The following is a 17,623-nucleotide window of genomic DNA, read 5'->3' on the forward strand; positions in this document are numbered from 1 at the left end:
ACTAAATGAACCCCCGGTGGATCGATCGCCGCAGCGTCGATCCACCAGTAAGTGGAGACAAGCCCTCAGTCCCAGTCCTTCCTGTCTAAAAGTCACTATAACTAGCTGAAGGTTTGTATGGGGATGTCCTGTACAACAAGGAAAGCTGGGCTGCTATGATTGGACACCTTCTGCAATACTTATTGATGCATATGTGTCAAGAGAGTTTATAGTGCAGCTACTTCAAAGCTCCTGCTGGTACATTACCTTGACTTAGCTCTCTTAATATTCTTTAGCAATTTTCCATTCTGTCATGCAGAGTGGAGTCAAAGCCTGTAGGTCTTTGGAGAAGAGTCAGTTTCTTCATTCAGATCCAATGATCTATTTAAAAAGATCCTTTTCCCTAAAGGTACCATTTAAGGTTCACCATGACTGGAAAAAAAAAAACAAAAAAACAAACAAAAAATGAAACAGAATATCGGTTGAAAAGCCACTAGATAGAGAAAATTACCAAGTGAGATAGGGTGTGCAGAAAATATAATATCAAGAATCTAGGCAGAATTTAGCTGATTATTATTTATTCATACAGAAATAGACAGACTTGAAAGACTGAATTTAAAAAGTCATTCACCTAGCATATCAGAGGGAACATATACATCCTAATATAACATATCAAACCCAACAGCTCTATCTTCAGTGCAAAGTAAGTTATTGCTTTTAATAGAATTAATTGTGTTCCTATGCATGTTTTCATTTTAATTGATAGGCCAATAATGTATCTGCTTTCCTCCTTTCTCATAATAGGATTGCCTAAGCAGACATAAGTTATGCTCTGTTCTTTCGATTAGCAAAAGCTGTTGCCTCTAGCATTAATTAATTGCTTCCTTGTAAAGTTGAGAAGAACTGTTTCTTTCATGTAAATATTCTAGTTTAGTTACTTCATGTTGTAAGTGAATTTTTTTAGGCTTGTTTGTCAGAAGGGGCTAAAGAAATTGGATGTTCTCTGTCCATTGCGTTTCAGGAATATTTTTGAAGGTTTGTTTTTAAGGAGATTCCACATAACTTCAGTTATGTTTACCACCTATATGAAGCTATTATGTGAATCCCGGTTAATTGAGTCCACTAAGGACAGTGGCTGTAATAAGGGAGGGATAGAAAGTTTAGACCAACATTCTTCAAAAGTGGGTGCTGAAGGTTAAGCACCAAAATCCATACTTATGCATCTAGATAACTGTCTTGATTTTTTCAGCGGCTCATTGACTCCAGTGACTTCTGAATGATGATGATAAACTCATTGTAAAGGCATGTAGATAAGAAGCCCTTAGCTATGACAGTGGTGAGTACTATTCAAAGCCTTGAGAGAGGGATTTCAGAGTAACAGCCATGTTAGTCTGTATTCGCAAAAAGAAAAGGAGTACTTGTGGCACCTTAGAGACTAACCAATTTATTTGAGCATAAGCTTTCGTGAGCTACAGCTCACTTCATCGGATGCATACTGTGGAAAGTACACAAGATCTTTTTATACACACAAAGCATGAAAAAATGGGTGTTTACCACTACAAAAGGTTTTCTCTCCCCCCACTCCACTCTCCTGCTGGTAATAGCTTATCTAAAGTGATCACTCTCCTTACAATGTGTATGATAATCAAGCTGAGCCATTTCCAGCACAAATCCAGGGTTTAACAAGAACGTCTGAGGGGGTGGGGGGGGGTAAGAAAAAACAAGGGGAAATAGGTTACCTTGCATAATGACTTAGCCACTCCCAGTCTCTATTCAAGCCTAAGTTAATTGTATCCAATTTGCAAATGAATTCCAATTCAGCAGTTTCTCGCTGGAGTCTGGATTTGAAGTTTTTTTGTTGTAATATCGCAACTTTCATGTCTGTAATCGCGTGACCAGCGAGATTGAAGTGTTCTCCGACTGGTTTATGAATGTTATAATTCTTGACATCTGATTTGTGTCCATTTATTCTTTTACGTAGAGACTGTCCAGTTTGACCAATGTACATGGCAGAGGGGCATTGCTGGCACATGATGGCATATATCACATTGGTGGATGTGCAGGTGAACGAGCCTCTGATAGTGTGGCTGATGTTATTAGGCCCTGTGATGGTGTCCCCTGAATAGATATGGGGCACAGTTGGCAACGGGCCTTGTTGCAAGGATAGGTTCCTGTGTTAGTGGTTCTGTTGTGTGTTATGTGGTTGCTGGTGAGTATTTGCTTCAGGTTGGGGGGCTGTCTGTAGACAAGGACTGGCCTGTCTCCCAAGATTTGTGAGAGTGTTGGGTCATCCTTCAGGATAGGTTGTAGATCCTTAATAATGCGTTGGAGGGGTTTTAGTTGGGGCTGAAGGTGACGGCTAGTGGCGTTCTGTTATTTTCTTTGTTAGGCCTGTCCTGTAGTAGGTGACTTCTGGGAACTCTTCTGGCTCTATCAATCTGTTTCTTCACTTCCGCAGGTGGGTATTGTAGTTGTAAGAATGCTTGATAGAGATCTTGTAGATGTTTGCCTCTGTCTGACGGGTTGGAGCAAATGCGGTTGTATCGCAGAGCTTGGCTGTAGACAATGGATCGTGTGGTGTGGTCAGGGTGAAAGCTGGAGGCATGTAGGTAGGAATAACGGAGAGGGAGTTACATTGTGCTAATATGAGTTGACAGAGCCTGACTGGTGTGTAGCTTAATAGAGACTCTGTTTATATGTAATACACTGGGCATGAAAGAGGATGAAATTAACATATTCTTAATCCACATCACACTGTATTTTATGTAATCTTGGCCCTGAAATACTTTCCTTGCCAGGCATCAAATGAATTTAAGATTACGCAAATAGATTTGGATCGGAATAGCAGTCCTATTAAGCCTGTTTGTTCTAAATTATGTTGTATCAATATCTCTGTTGAAGGAGCAGAATTAAAATGCGCTCACGATGTTGCTCTGTTTACCATGGGATCTGCCACTATTTGTTCTTGTGAGGGAAAGGGATGGAAGAGCAGTAAGGTTACTTGCAACACCCCCTAATAAAGGGCATAAATGTATACCTGCTTTAGTGGCAACCAATGAGATATTTGTTCTTCTGGGGAGTTTTTGAATTTGCCTGAAGTGTCCATCTCAGCCATCTCCACTTTTCTACTGTCCTTTATCCTTCAGATAGGTTTCTTGTTAGGATTCCTTTACAGTTCAATGAGAACTACTCTTTGTACCAAAAAGGACTGCTGAACCCCTGCGGGGGGGACTGACCACTCAGGAGGGTAATTGATGACTTCCCCCTTTGCCCTCTCCTTGAGGGTTCAGACAGGGAAACACAGCTTTTGTTCATGCTGGGGGCTCCACCCACAGTGGATGATTCTGTGGGGATGTATTGACATAGCACATCTCCTAGCTGCCCAAAACATCCCAGCAACTTCTTTGCATTTTCCAGGCTCTACTAACCATATGGGGACCCCATACTAGAAGAGCTGTGTGACAACCTTTTCTTCCGTTAGGCTGCTGGTGTGCTGAAGGCAGTGCCTATCATGCTGACTAATACTGTTTTGTTGTTTACTTGTACTCCCCTGTCAGTCTTATTGTTTTAACTTAGATTGTTAGCTCTTCAGACAGAGAGACAGGGGGCCACCTTTTAGTTCTGTGTGTACCTAGCACATATGGGGTCCTGGTCCTTGTCTTGAGCTTCTAAACACTACGGTAATACAAATAAATAGTAATATTATGCAGGTAAACCTTAGCCATTTTGGACTATGGAATAGACAAATCCCAGAGAGCAGTGTTTTCCAAACTGACGCCACTTGTTCAGGGAAAGCCCCTGGTGGGCTGGGACAGTTTGTTTACCTGCCGCGTCCGCAGGTTCGGCTGATCGCAGCTCCCACTGGCCGTGATTCGCTGTGCCCGGCCAATAGGGGCTGCGGGAAGCAGTGTGGGCCGAGGGACATACTGGCCGCTGGGAAACACTGCCATAGAGAATGGACTGATTTGAGCATGAATGAAGAACTCCAGGTTTCAAGTTAGTACAACATGAAGGCACTTGTACAAACCACAGAGACTTGAGAGGAATTCAAAGTGACGACAGTTAAGAAATGAAGCCAGCACTTAAACCTTGATCCAAACTCCACTGAAGTCAATGGAAATACTTGTATTGACATTAATAGCTTTTGGATCAGGGCTGGATAAATCTGGAGATCCTATTAGAGGAAGCAGATGGTGTTCCTGAACGTAGCTGTATAACTTTGCAACTAACAGAAAATCAACAACATTATTTAGTAACTATAGATTGTAGGGTTTATGAAATAATACACACTTGCACACAGACTCTGCTCAGTCCTTGTAGACTTTAAGACCAGAAGGGACCATCATGATTAGCTAGTCCGACCACCTGCACATTGCAGGCCACAGAACCCTGTCCACCCACTTCTGTAATAGACCCATAACCTCTGGCTGAGTTACTGAAGTCCTCAAATAATGACTTAAAGCTGTGGTTTTCAGCCTGTTTTCATTTGTGGACCCCTAAAAATTGCAAATGGAGGTGTGGACCCCTTTGGAAATCTTACACATATTCTGTGGCCCTGCAGTGGTCCGCAGACCACAGGTTGAAAACCATTGACTTAAAGACTTCAAGTTACAGATAATCCACAATTTAAGCTAGTTTAAACTTGTAAGTGACCAATGCCCTATGCTGCAGAGGAAAGTGAAAAAAACCTAAGGTCTCTGCCAATCTCACCCAGAGGAAAATTTCTTCCTGACCCCAAATATGGTGATCAGTTGGACACTGAGCATTTTGGCAAGACCCACCAGCCAGACACCTGGAAAAGAATTCTCTGTAGTAACTCAGAGACTTCCCCATCTAGTGTCCCATCACTGGTCATTGGGGATATTTGCTACTAGCAGTCACAGATCAGGTAGGTGACGTTGTAGGCAGTTTCTTCATACCATCCCCTCCATAAGTTTATCAAGCTCAGTCTTGATGTCGGTTAGGTTTTTGCCTCCAATTCTCCCCTTGAAAGGCTGTTCCAGAACTTCACTCCTCTGATGGTTAGATATCTTTGTGTAATTTCAAGACTAAATTTGTTGATGGCCAGTTTATATCCATTTGTTCTTGTGTCCCCATTGTTGCGTAACTTTAAGTCTTTTCCCTCCCAGGTATTTATCCCTCTGATATATTTATAGAGAGCAGTCATATCTCCCTTTGTTTGGTTAGGCTAAACAAGCCAAGCTCTTTGAGTCTCCTCTCCTAAGTTAGGTTTTCCATTCCTCTGATCATTCTAGTATCCCTTCTCTGCATCAGTTCCAGTTTGAATTCATCTTTCTTATACATGGGAGACCAGAGCTGGACACAATATTTCAGATGAGGTCTCACCAGTGCCTTGTATAATGGTACTAACTCTTCCCTATCTCTACTGGAAATACCTTGCCTGGTATCCTAAGATTGCATTAGCCTTTTTCATAGCCGCATCACATTGGCAGCTCATAGTCATCCCTTCTTTCCTTGTTTTCTTTTTATTTAAATGGCTATAGAACCTGTTACTAGGGGTTTTAATATCCTTTGCGAGGTCCAACTCTGCTTTGCTTTGGACAGTTCTCACTCTTTCCTCCATACTTTCTGACCTCCAAGAGGAAGCATTCCTTGCTGATCCATCCCATCTTCCATTCCTTGTAGGCTTTCTGCATCCTCTTAATCACCTGTTTGAGATGCTTGTTCATCCAGCTTGGTCTGCAACCCTTCCCTATGAATTTTTCCCCTTGCTTGGGATGCAGGCTTCAGATAATTTCTCCATCCTTGACTCAAAGTAATCCCAAGCCTTCTCCACATTCAGGTCCTTGAGTTCTTCAGTCCAGTCCACTTCCCTAACTAATTCCCATAATTTTTTTAAAGTTTGGCCTTTTGAAATCAAGGACCCTCGTTGCAGATCTGTTTTTGTTTATCGTTCCATTTAGTTTAAACTAAACTAGCTTATGATGACTCAAACCAAGGTTGTCCTGTTACATCCAGTTCTTCTCTGAGATCCTCAGTACTCACCAATACCAAATCTAACATGGCATCACCTCTTGTAGGTATGATGACTATTTGGTGAAGAAATCTATTAGCTATCGCGTCTGGGAAAATGTAGACCCTACTATTATGAGTAGCACTTGTCCTCCAATCTATATCAGGGAAGTTAAAGTCTCCCATACTCCTGACCTAGGACCACTTTATATATTACCTTTCAAACCACAATAAATAAAAACCCTGTTGTATATACAGAAATCATTAAATGGGTCATTAAATAGCCAGAAACCTCTGCTGAGCTGTTAAAGACAAAGGGGAAATAACAACAATGGAAGTTCCTGTGTTTTGCTAGACATAAAGAGCAACCATTGATTTGCAATCAGAATGACCTTAATTTTATGTGAAGAGAATAACAAAAGAAGAATTGAATGAAAGTTATGTCTCCAGGAAGAGCACAGTATGGGTTCATCCTCTGTAGTAAGCTGCATCTGAATATAGAATGGCATCTGCCACTGTTGTGGTGAGGGGGTTTTCTCTCCATTTAAAGCTGCTGTACACAGAAAGAAAGTCAAAAGAGACTGAAGCTACGGCACACACATGATCCAGTGTGCAGAACAAATACAGCACACACAACACACATTCAAACTGGTGATGAGAAGGGAAATATGCAGTTTGGGAAAGAAATGTATCTGCTAATCATTTCCCTTTCCAAATGATTCTCGATTTGGCGGGCACAGCATTGCATTTCGCTAAACAGGCTTTTTCTTATATTCTCTCCAGAATTTACTAGCTTTTTTGAAAAACAAACAAAAAAAAAAGTTTGATGCTAAAATCTGGAGGAAAAGGTGTGTTGGTTGCTTTCTTTTCTCTTGGTTTCTAGACATGGTCTAAATATTTTATAGCTCTGCTAGCGTAGGCCTTTGGGCTACCTCCCGGCTTAGGTTTGTCTGTAAGAATTCTGTGCACTCCTACACAAGGTAGTTCATGTAGGAAAAATAATAAGGCCAAAGGTTTTTGTGGTCTGGTTTCCTAAGAAGATCCATTTGTCCAGCTCCTTGTAATGTGAAAAGCAGAGACCAGCTGCAATAATTTTTAGAGGACATCTGTTTATCTATGAGTTATCTTAGCTGCGTATGGGTAAGGAATCTTCCCATGTTAAAACAGGTTGTCTTAATTCCTCCCACAGACTTCTGTGTGAGGTTTGAGGTGTTAAGTCAGATAAACTTAGTTTTGCCATTTGTAAATCCTCTCTAAACTGCTCAATCTGCAGTAAAATTGAAGTATTACCTGTCTTTGTCTTGTGTGGGATCCTCTCAAAGCTGACAGACTGTGCTGTCTTTACCATCTGCTCTGTCGACAGCTCCTGAGAGAACAGTGCATGGATGGAGTACTTCACCCTGTGAAGCAGCCAGTGATGAGCTGCACTGATTTATTTACTGCTTTAAGCAAATTAAAGTATTGAGATGGACTTATGATTTCTCAGAATACAGTTCCCATGAAAATAATGGAAAGTAGCACAAGGAATGGATACAAAGACATGTATGGACCTCTGGGAATGTTCAAAATCTGCCAGACATGTCATCAGGGACTCTTAGTTTGCCACCATGTGACCCACTCTCTTCCCCACATATGACACATGAATATCTGCAGTGAACATTATATTGGTCTCTTTCTGGGCAAAATTAATAAATAAATAAAAATAAAAAGGGATTTTTCTCTGGTGCATCATCATAGTTGGCCAAAGTCCACTGATTTGTTTAATTAAAGATCCATAAGGAACAAATGAGTGATTCTGCAAAGGGAGGCATCAATTGATACAGAAACCTCAGCTCCTGGAAAGCATCCCCTTGAAAAAATTGTAAAATCTTTCTGTACAAAATAGGTCTTCATGGGAATCTTCCCTATGTATTGAGAAATACATCCAGTCCTTCATCATAAAAGGATAATATTTATTAGTGCATGTGCATATATTCACACATTCTGAGGTTGGGATTTTCTAAAATGCCTCAAATGAGCTAAGTTCTCAAGTTACAATTAACTTCAAAAAGCCAATGATTTTCAATGAGACTTGTGCCCATAATTCACATAGGTGCTTTTGAAAATTCCACTGTCAATGCATTATATCCAAACAGGCAATATAGTTGACAAAAGACTAACCTGAAAACCAAAAGTCAGGACTCATGCTATTTAAGTGACAATTGGTGGATATGAGAATCTAGTGCTAACATTTAACTAAGGTGGGGGAGATGAAGAGAGGAGGGCAATGTAATGCTTTTGAATCTCAATTGTGGCAAAATCATTTTTTATACATTTGCACTGAAGTTGTTATTTTTAAAAAATATAACCATATACTTGCCCCATATTTACTGCTACTTGTTCCCTTTAGGGATTCCAGTAATTGAGTTTTTCCTGCAAAATACACTTTTAATTTTGTGCTAACTCAGAAAAGTGAATGAGTGACAGAGGAATATGCCTGTGCTCGAAGAATGCAATATTGTTAATTTCCCCAAAGCACCTGTCTACTGAGCTAGAGACGGCTAAATAATTAAGATGGAAAGATGAAGAATGCTCACACCTGTTGTAACTAATTTGCCAACTAGACTTCATTTATGAGAAACTTATTTCTTGGGGAAATGAGCACCCACTACAAAAACAGGTTATTTTTCTAGTTTCAATTCAAATGTTCAGGAAAATAGTTTTAATTAGCTCAGTGCACAGTATTTTAGAAGTCCTTGAAATCCAACAGTTCATAATGTATTCAGTATGGAAATAAAACCATAATGTTCAATAAACATTTTACTTATTATGATTTCTAAAGCTGTCTTCTCTAAATGATTCCACCCAACAAAAGCACGTACAAGAAAATATGTAACTTTTCCAAAGCTACTGTTAAGGTACTACTGTGTGAAATATTCAGGCATAGACAGCTGCATTTAAAATAAAGTTATAATACTATAAATACCTTTATATTTATAAATTATCAGGAGGGTTCCAATGTGCTTTACACTCTATCTATGGATACATATCTGCTATAGCTAGAGATAGAAGTCACATTATCCACCACTTCCTGTTCCTGCCCCCAACCTCACGCAATACAACAGCTATTTAACAGCACTCAGGAACACAGCACAACAGTTTAGCACAGGAAGTGAGGAACTGATGCATCATGGGAGTCACATCACTGAGTGGATCATGGGAGAAGTAGTCCAACAAGAGACCCTGGCCCATAAGAGACAATGAGGGCATCAGGTTGCTAAGCTACAATTCCCATAAGACAATGTGTCACAATGGGAAACTGCAGTTTAACATGTAAATGACTCAAAATGAAAAGGTTTGGGTGATTTCAACAAACTGAAAAAAACATTTGGATTTCATAAATATCTACATGTTTTGCTTTGGTCGAAAATGTCAAAATGAAATATTTTGCCATTTCCATATCAAATTTTTTTAGAATTTCCATTCTGTGGAGATTTTCAACATTTTAACTTTTCATCCCAATTTGGGACAAATATTGATATGCTGGAATATTTCCCGCTGGACAAAAATTCCAAATATCACTCAGCTCTACTTCAAATATTTCTGCTTATGGAGTTGAGCTTGAAAGGTGCTGGGTACCTGCAACTCCCATTGTAGACATTGGAGGGCCAATTCACTGATATGGTAAGGTTGCCTTGCATGGCACCACTGATCCTTAATGCTAGCCATCAGAGGTTTACTCCTGCATAGGGAGATCCTTGAGTGTTCTAGAGATACAATGGCTATGTCTACACTTGGAGATAAAAGTGTGATTCTCAGCTCATGTAGACATACTCACACTACCTCTCATTGAGCTAGTGTGCTGACAATAATAGTGTTGCCATGGTAGCATAAGCAGTGGTGAGATGTAGCATGGGCTAGCCGCCCCAAGTACGTACCCATGGGGTTCAGGTAGGTTTGTATTCCGGGCAGCTAGCCCGTGCCACCACTCGCCACTGCCCATAGGTGTCTGTGCAAACTGGGAATCCCAACCCTAGCTCCCAGTGTAGAAGTAGACAAAGATGGGTATTATGCTACCTTGCTACTAACCTCTGCTGCAGGAGACACAGTCAAGAAGTCTGTGCCCCGGTGATCCTTGGCTGCAGGAATGACTTCTAGGGCTTTCAAAAGCTGGTATAAGGTAAAGCAGCCTTCAAACTACTCCAACTTAAGCATCTCTGCTCAGCACCCAGATAGACTGAGGATCAAGCTTGTGCAGAGGTGCATTGAAGATGAGCCTCCCACCTCCAGCCAAGTGCTGTTTGGCTGCATATCTGGATCTGGTCCTAGGAGTGGGCAGTGCTTGGCACCTTGGCAACCTGACTTTCACTTACATCCATGCACAACTTCAGTAGGGTTTCATAAGTGTATATGAGGGCAGCATTTTGTTCTGCTATTAAATAGATTTCACAAAGCATACAGGGTATGCAATATGTCTGAGTTAGCATTTAACTCTTGGAACTGGGTGACTTTTATTAACCTGATTTCTTAACGTGAGCTTTGCATTAACAATATTCATTTCTATTTTTATACTAGTCTAACTTTAAATCTTTGTCACGAATTATACAGCCAAGTAATAAACTGGAGTTATTTAATTTTTTTTTTTTAATTCTGCAAGGTTAAAGTCAGAGGTCTAGACCTTAGAGAGGTCTTAGAATGGGAGTAGCAAATCAAATCCTATTGAATTAGATTCAGGAACTCTAACTTCTTTTCACTACTGCCTCCACATCAGTATTTTTAGCACAGTGATGATTTTCCAATTTGTCTAAGCTGTCATCCAAGACATGGGGAATCTCAGAAATGGTACATTTTGATAGATTTTGACATAACCGCATATTGTTCTTATAAAATAACCTAGGAGGAGATTTTATAGCATTTTAAAAAAATATTAAATATCCAAAGGGGTCAGTAGAGGCATATCTCACATATAATTTATTCACTAACAAGTTTCATGGGTTTTATGAGTCCATTCACCTTCCTAGTTAATAGAAAATCTGTACTTACCATGGCAACCCCTGTATCAGATGGTGGTACAGTAGAACTCTTGAAATATACCATAGATTTATTCAGTCTTCATAATCAGTCTGGCCATAAATGACTCAGTAACTTGTCATTAAACTTTCCCCTCTAGCAACTCCAGCAGTTGTTTGATCCTTCCTGCTTTGTCTTCTTCCACACACATTTGCCCTGTTTCAGTTTTGGGTCTGTATGCAATATTTGCTCAATCTCCCACCTGCTCGGTGTATAAATCCTGAGTGATATGGCTTGCAGAATGAATGATCTAATGGCATCAGTCAGCTTCCCACACCCCCTGTTAACAGTAGTAACGTTCATTTTAAATGAATGTTGAGGACCCAGGTGAAAGACGAAAAAAGAAGTAAAATCCTGAAACTCAATAGCAGGATAACTTTTCTGTAGTCTCTGGATGCCTGTTAGTTTAGAGAGAGAGAAGCCACAGACTGAGAGCAAGAGTGAAAGTCTTTGATGCCAAGAATCTCAGAGGAATATCCTGTGAATAAATCATTTAACAATATCATTTTGTTCTGGCCATCAGAGTCCAGGTTGAGGCAGTGTGTTATAGGCCTGATTTTCACTGCCTTGTACTTTGTGCAGTCATCCACATCTATGCAAAGTGGGTGTAAAATGCTACCAAATAAAAATGAGTAACATTCTACACCCGCTTTGCAGACATGAAAATGCCGACAGGGCAGGGGAGAATCAGGCCCTTAGTACTAGCACATATTTCAATTGCATTCTCAGTGAACTGGAAGAAGCAATGTGTGCCCAGCTGGAGGTGACATTTTCTGCTTATGCCAAAGTGAGGGTGGAAAGTTAAGTCAATAGAAAAGAGGAGGGCAATAGCATTCAGGATGATTTGGATGAACTAGGAGCATCTCGATGAACGGTTTATGCAATTCAATATAGGGAAAATGGAAGCTAATGATGCTGGGGCAAAACACATGAAAATGGAATATGCTCTTTATGACTGTAATATGCTGCAAAACATTGAGCAGAAGGATTGGGAAGTTATGGTGGATAACACTCTAAAACCTTCAACAGAGTGTGTAACAACAGTAAAATAAAGATCTCATCTGCATAACTAGGGGTATTGACTGAAAGTCAAAGAAAAGTATTTTGGGAGATTTGGAGATTGCATTTGGATACACAGCACATTTCTGGGCATCTTCTCCCCCCCCCCCACCCCAAAAAGATGCAGGTTTGTGTTATGAAAATGGTCTGAGGTTCCAAGGGCTTTTTCTTTCAAAATCTTAGACTGATCAGGCCTGAATCTCTTCTACGTTACTCTGATTTTACACCAACATGATGCCACTGGTTGCAGTGGAGTTAGACCAGAGTCAAACTGGAGCAGAGAACCACTCCCAATGTTTCCTAACTATATGTACCACTTTATAATAAGGACCAAACACAGGCCCACTATGCAGCATCGCTGTTTTGATATTGATAGAAGACATGAAAAAGGACCTTGTTAAAATATATGACATTCTAAAAATGATTAAGGAAATAAAGCTACATGATTCTGGATGAAATTCACCCTAGGCAGAGTGCTAGCACAGAGACTAAGTAGGACTTAGGTGATAAATTTCCCCCTTTGTGATCTAGTATCAGATTTAAGGACACGGAGCGTTATCCGCACCAAAAGATAGCTTGGTAACAAAAGTAATTTAGACAGAATTTCCTTTAAATGGGTCAAATCACAGTTACTGAAAAGAATGCAATCAAACCTCAGTTATCTGAATGAACTCCAGATAGTAAAAACCCTTCATCTGATGTACCACCTAGAGGTCTGACAGAAGTTATGGTCCTGTGGAAATCCCAACTTACTCAGGAACCCCACATCACCGAGCTGTGTAGTACCAGAGCCTTTTGTACAACTCACTGGAGGGCAGTGGTAGTACTAGCCCACCTTGGGGAAGTTGGTTGGGTCACTATAATCAGGGGAGACAGAACAGCAGGCTTTGAAGTTTGCATTCCGGATCTGTTGACCTAGATCACGTGCTTCAAACTCAGCTGGTCTGACTCACCCTGGACAACCTTAGACCATTCTGCTGCTGAAACTGCCAACAAGAGGAATGGTTTTTCTTCATGTAGACACGTATGCACTGAAAGTAGAACTGAGACCATAAACTCATTTTTCACATGGACCACTGATCAGCTTTCATAGGGTAAGGGCTTTGGGTCACTGGTGACTTTGACTTAGACATGAATATGAGTTTGCATGTTTAAAACAAATGATCAAATATTATGAAGGATCTGATGCAACTTCTACAAGGGCAGTGAATTTAAAAGCATGACATTTTTTAATCGTTAAAAAGAACAAAGTTCCCCAGCTGCAGAAGTTTTTATTTCAGTTTGAACCTTACAGTTTAAGGTATCATTTTCTAAAATTGCTTCTTGTACAGTAAAAATGGCAATGATTAGTCCAGCTGTACTCATACTGTGTGAGACAGTCAGTGGGTCAAATTACAAGAGTTGCTATTTATAAATAACACAATTTAACTATCATTTAATAGCTTTAAACTCAGCATAATAGTTCTGAAAATCTTTAGAATTTAGACAGCTAATTTTGTTGTCTCAATTGTTATTGTGTTTAATCATTTTTTAAGTCCCGTTGGCTGGTTTAGTTGGTTTCTTTTGTTTTTAATTGTTGGAAATATTTAATTCCTGGTTCAAACAACTTAATTTTCACAGTTCGAGATTAATTATTGATTGCTTGGAAAACAAATATTGATGTTCATCAGGATATTGGGAGTGGAGGTTGAATCAGTATAATATATTTGCAAAAAAGGATTTTATTTCTCCTTAGTTGAATAATGTGGCTCTAAACTTTCCCATTTCAAAGTGCCATTATAATAAGAAAAGTGTCTGTATAAGTGACTTTGTGGGTTCTTTATTTAATCTCCAAGACCATTGCCTACAGTGGCTGGGTCATATTGCCAGTACAATGGCATGTCAGCCCCAGAGCTAGTAGGCTTTAAGGAATGCAACTCTCTGCTTCCCTCAGTAGGAAAAATGGGAAAGTCTAGCTGCTGACAGGCTTCATTTACATAATTTAGAATTTTGCTTCCCAACTGTTCCATTGAGCATTTTGTTTTGCATTATTTGGATTGAGTTTGTGTTCTGGTTTTGGAAATGGTACATGTAAATTTATTTATAGAAGTGGGAAGAAATAGTGAAAGGTATGGCCTGGGGAAAGTAGGTCACCCACAGTTGTAAAGTAGTATGGTCTGGTTGGGTAGAGAATTCAAATTCAGCAAGAGGATCTGAGGGGCTATCTTGGGAAGAAACTAGGAGCTCTATCCATGGCATTCTACTTTGCTCTCGGTTTCTCATCCAGAGCTTTAAACCCTCTATAGGGATGACTGTAGTATTGGACAAGCATGGTGTAAGCCAGACTACTGCTGGTGGTGACCTTGTGGGACCACATCAGACAGGTGATTGTAGGGCTGACCTACCAGGACAAGAGTGGTAGTGGCAGAGATAAATTTGTGAGTCCAGACTGGGCAGCAGCTGAGTGGTAGAACTGACTTCACAGAACTGGAAGCTGCAGGTCTGAATAGGACCTAGCCATGGAAGTTGTGCTGGACTGGAGCTTATAGGTGACGGAGAGCCACCGGGGGACACTCACTTGATAAGCACTGAGTCTGTTTGGATTTGTGAGTTAGGTTTTAGGTGGGTGAAGTTTGTCTTGTGAATAAGAACTCGGAGCCTCAACAAGTCAGGCAATTAATCATTGGGACTGTGGGGCTGGTCATTCCCTCTAATACAAAGTTTGGGTTTTTTCTCATCTTTACGTGCATGTAAATTACAGCTATTGTGTTCTGCCAAAGAATATGGAATTTAGTTTCATATTTCCTGCATGCTGGGGAGCCCAGTGCACCTCAGCCTTTTACTGTAGTCTGTGCCTATCACACACAATATACCCAAAACACTAGGAAATAGGTGCAATGAAAGCTGGCCCTTCTCTAATTACAGTATCTTGCCACTGTCCTTTTATTTCCCTGTGTCAGAATCAGGGCCTGCAGCAGAGCCAGACTCTGAGCAACCTTACAAGTGCAGCTGGCCTGTAGTAGGCTGCCTGGCTGGCTACACTGCCTGATTGGTTGGAAGTTTCAGCAGACTGCTTCTTTAGCACAGAAGTAACAGCAGTTCAGTGGCAGCTTAAAGCATTTACTGATGGCTGCAATAGTGTCTGCCTTGGCCCAGCCTTGCCTCTCTCCAGATAACCCTGTCCTAACCCTCACTCTGATTCCTGACCCTTGGCTCTGGCATCTGATCTCTGACTCCAGCTCTGCCCTGGACTCTGATTCCAACTTCCGACCCCTGCGTCAACCACTAGGCATGACTCATACTCCAGTCAGTAGGCACAACCACCCACGGCCCAGTCACTGACACCCTGGAGTAGAAAAAAAGAGAGATTTCCTGAATAATAATTTCTAAACTATAAATATCTTGGGCAGGGTAAACTTGCATGCCCACCTCAATCACTACAAGGCCATTCCAGAGCCCACAATTAATGCAACCTTACATATATATATGTAATGATTTTTAACTAACAGTAAAATAAATCATAAATCCCCCTTTTTGAACATCAAGCTGCTATGCCCATTTGGCAAAGTCCACAGACTCACATTTCCCCTTCTCAGATACAAAATCCTTCCAACCTGGTTAAAATTCTCCGATTCATATAATTAAAGAAAAAAACATCTCGGGTGCCCATTTGTTTACCTACCCCATTAGTCCATGTAAGTCTCTCAACCAGCTGCATCCCTTTGTCAATACTCTGATGCTACCATTAAACACTATTCAGCTATGTAAGTACAGTATCTTTTCAAACCTTGCCAAAACCAATAGCAGGGTTAGTGAGGGAAGTAGTGTATATATCTGAGCCTAGGTCATGTGAAACCTTTTCTTGTTAAATAATTGAACATAGACTCCTTTAGCGAGCTCTTCTCCAAAGATGTCTGTGCATGTCAGCATGTCTGAGGACACCCATGCCCTTATTCACTGTGCTATAGCATGAATGTTATATATCAGTATAAAATATTTAATGTTCTATATGGCTGTGATGGAGTGTACAAACTCCACATTGGGCAACAAGGGGTTAAGGGATTATTTTGGGCTCATCCAGCCCCGCCCTGCCACGCCTGCAGCAATGCTCCGTCTGCTGGAGGAATTAAAAATCATGGAATTCGCTCATTTGAGTGGCAGAGCTGGAGGTGAGCAGACCTGCAACCCACCGCTCCAGCAGCGCAGAGTGAAGTCTAAAGGCTCTGACGCAGCTGCCCAAAGGACGGGAAGGGAAAACCCACCCCAGAAACAATAAGAGAGGGAAGTATCCCTCTCTTCCCCTGCCTGTAGACCCTGGACATTGGTAACCTCCCATTACTTATTTTGGTTAGGGTTTCCCCAACAGGGAAAAGCCTTGGACTAAGCTGATCGGAGAGTGAGGGGACGGGAGACAAGAGGAAGAGGCCTAGGGAAGACAGCCTTAAGCAGCCTTGATTGCCAGACCACTGGTAGCCCAAAGGGCCCTGGGTCAAAGCCCAGTGGAGTGGGAGGGCGCAAGCTCCCCTCCCCACAACCCCCTGTGGCAGTCAGGGGTTGCAGCTGTGACCACTAGGCAACGTTCCCTTACCAGACCCCAAAAAAGGACCATTACAATGGCCCAACCTCTGTAATGACTTACATAACATACAGCTACATTGAAGTCAATGGGTCTAATTCTCATCTCCCTTTCTGTTCTTATACACTGGTGAAACGCCTCTAATTCTAATAATTTACTCTGATTTCACACTAATGTAACATGTCAAAATCTGGCCTGTGGGTTTGTACATGGTGTAAGTCAGCGCAGAATTTGAGCCTTATTTTCATTTCTTTTATGCCAATGTAAATCAGGTAAAACACCATTCAGATCAATAGACTCTGTACCACAGTAATTCTATTTATTTTAATGGATTAGTTGCAAAGTTACACCATTGTAACTTAAGTGTCTGTACTAGATTGTAAATGTCTTTGGGCACTTATTGTATCTTTGTATGCCATATGTGTGTAAATTGTGAAGCAAACTGTTGGAGCTTGATACATAACAGTTTCTAAAAGGAGGAATACAAGTGAAAGGAATTAATTGTATTATGCAAAATAAACCCAGTCATCTTTGCAATGCAGGATTGTCTGCATTGATAGATAGGTAAAGACTGGTGCAACTGGCACTGTGGATAAAAAGTGGAGAATCTAGAGTAGAGAAGGGGAATTCTGCATCTCAAGTTAGTTCCTGATTTGGAAAATCTCTGAGCTTTGTCTGCTCAGGAGGTGAATTTCAGTCTTAAAACATGATTAATTGAAGAGCTAAAAAAGGGTGAAAGAGTACCAGGTTTGGGTTTTTTTTTTTAAACCTTTCTCTGAATTGTATTCAGCCCTTATGTCATTGTGCTATCCTGAGTCGATTTAATTTATTTTTTGCTACTTGACTTTCATCTCTCTCTTTATAAAATGATGGATTTCACCCCAATTAATCTGAATGCAAATGTGGTTCTGGAGACACTATTCTGAGTGAAGTACTCACAGTTATTCATAATATTCATTGCTGTGCACAACTAAAAGTAATGCAATAGACAATTCAGATCTACAGATG

Source organism: Natator depressus, chromosome 9 (assembly GCF_965152275.1).
Source record: "Natator depressus isolate rNatDep1 chromosome 9, rNatDep2.hap1, whole genome shotgun sequence".
Lineage (NCBI taxonomy): Eukaryota > Metazoa > Chordata > Testudines > Cheloniidae > Natator > Natator depressus.